At 54.0% G+C, this 2,237-nt stretch overlaps 1 pseudogene; it reads right to left on the bottom strand.

Moving 5' to 3' along the window:
- Positions 1-1,507: 1,507 nt before the first annotated feature.
- On the bottom strand, positions 1,508-1,670 carry LOC121880241 (annotated as a pseudogene).
- Between the last annotated feature and the right edge of the window lie 567 nt (positions 1,671-2,237).

Genomic DNA, 2,237 nt, shown 5'->3' with positions numbered 1-2,237 from the left:
TCTTGAACTCTCTCTTCAAAGTTCTTTTCAACTTTCCCTCACGGTACTTGTTCGCTATCGGTCTCGTGGTCATATTTAGCCTTAGATGGAGTTTACCACCTGCTTTGGGCTGCACTTTCAAGCAACCCGACTCTACAGAGAGGCCCTTTCCGACCGTCCCATCTGTACCCTCACGGGCGCCGCCATACGGGCCTGTCACCCTCCATGGGCAGGGGCCGCTTTCAAGCTTGACTTAGACGGTATGGGACGGCGTGCTGGACCCTCTGAAACGCAACACCCCTCGTGCCCGAAGACATCGAGGTTATGCGCTGGGCTTTTCCCGGTTCAGTCGCCCTTACTAAGGGAATCCCTGTTGGTTTCTTTTCCTCCGCTTATTAATATGCTTAAATTTGGCGGGTAGCTCTCTCCTACTACGAGGTCGATCGTGGTCTCATCATCCTTAGGGGGAACAAGTTCCCCAACCACGAAGTGGAAGACGCTCTGCCACCGACTTTCTTCACCACCGACATTACCAGGCAGGAAGGTTTGAGGGGCTTGTCGCGGGGGTACCAGCGGCCATGGCGCCGGCACTCCCACCCCTGACTCCGTTCCTTCTCATTGAGTGGTAAATAGCCAATAGGAAAAGTGTTCCAGCAGAACATCTCTCGCAGAGTCATATACACACACAGTTTTAATGCATATACGCTCGTGTTCCGCCCTTACTCGGCCGCACCTTTGCCGCTTAAACTTTGACCTCTTTCCCCGTTCCCGCATGCCACAGCAGTGGCACTTGCTTATCCGGAGAAAGAGAGCGAGAGTCGCAGTATTAATTGGCGTGAGCGGCCTTTCCGGCTGCAGAACTAGTGCTCTATCCCGGCGAGCGCCGTTATGAGGCGCAACACCGTCTTTAACGCGTTTAGAGAGAACTCCCCCTGCCTCCCTCCCAGTCATGAGATAGACGGGGACTCGTGGCGAACTCTCAAAGAGAACGCCCACACCGCGTCTGACCGTGGGAGAGGGTGGAGGAGCGCGTGAGGAAGAGCACGGCGTCACCCAAGCATTCTCATCTCTCTGCCTGCACCACTACATGGTAGACTGCGGGCCCAGGCGCACTCATCAATTTAGGTTCCACTGCAATGCATGCCAAGCACTCTTTTCGGGGTGATAGACGAAATTCCGGCGGGGCTTACTTAAAAGATATCCGACCCGGTTTCGTTTCCTCTTCGTGGGATGGAGTGCCTCTTAGAACATGTGCAGCATCAGCCATGAGCGGCCGACGGCCATTCGTGTCTCTGTGGACAGCAGGCAAAAAGATGTTACTTCCAGTTAAGTAGGCCATAACCGTCGCTTGTTGTGGTTGAATGTGGGTGCCAAGTCCATGGATTCTGCTAGTGATAGGCTTGTTTGTTTTTTATATACGCCGCAAGGCGCGGGCGATTAAACCCTGCTGTGAAGCTCGGGTTACCCTCGTGTCGGGGAGACAGTCAGCAGGTACCAACTCGTGAAAGCAAACCGATGGATGTATATTCGACCTCGGGAGGAGTGGGCGGCGACAAGCTCATATGGCTGCCGCCGCCGCAATATGCGCTCAACTTGTCGATGTATCTGGTATTCTTGCGATTCACATACCGACACGCAGTTTGCTGCGGTCTTCATCGACCCACGAGCCGAGTGATCCCCCGTTAAGAGTTGTGTATTTGCCATTTGGTCTTTTTGCGACTAACCATCACAGGTCGAGTCTCAATGAAAGGGTTTGACAGACATAGCCCAAGTTTGTGGTTTGGGTTTGGCCGGACGGCTTGTTGTTGTTTTTTGACACTTGAATTTCACTCTTTTGGGTCAAGAGGCTTATTCGCCGGTAGTAAGGAACGGACGGGCAGCCGTCCAAAGCCCCGTCCGTCCTCCTCCTCCGGTCTTCGCGCTCTCGCCCGAGTGTGGTCCACCTACAGCGTGGTGGTACCTATTTTTGGTGCGGGGGCCGGGATTGTCCTCTTTCGCTGCTGGCGTTGCCAGAGCAGAGCCCGAGACCGCCCAAATCAGGAGAGTAGTAGTAGTAGTTTTAAGAGCGCCCCGTTCTCTTTCTCTCTGTTAATGATCCTTCCGCAGGTTCACCTACGGAAACCTTGTTACGACTTTTACTTCCTCTAAATGATCAAGTTTGGACATCTTTCCGTCAGCTCGAGGCGACGACCCCAGAAAACCCTCGCGGGCAACGGGGCCGACAATCCAAGAGCGCCAGTCCGAAGGCCTCACTAATC

The sequence above is a fragment of the Homarus americanus genome, unplaced genomic scaffold (genome assembly GCF_018991925.1).
Source record: "Homarus americanus isolate GMGI-L3 unplaced genomic scaffold, GMGI_Hamer_2.0 scaffold58450, whole genome shotgun sequence".
Classification (NCBI taxonomy): Eukaryota; Metazoa; Arthropoda; class Malacostraca; order Decapoda; family Nephropidae; genus Homarus; species Homarus americanus.
This window is presented reverse-complemented; position numbering and strand designations above follow the sequence as displayed.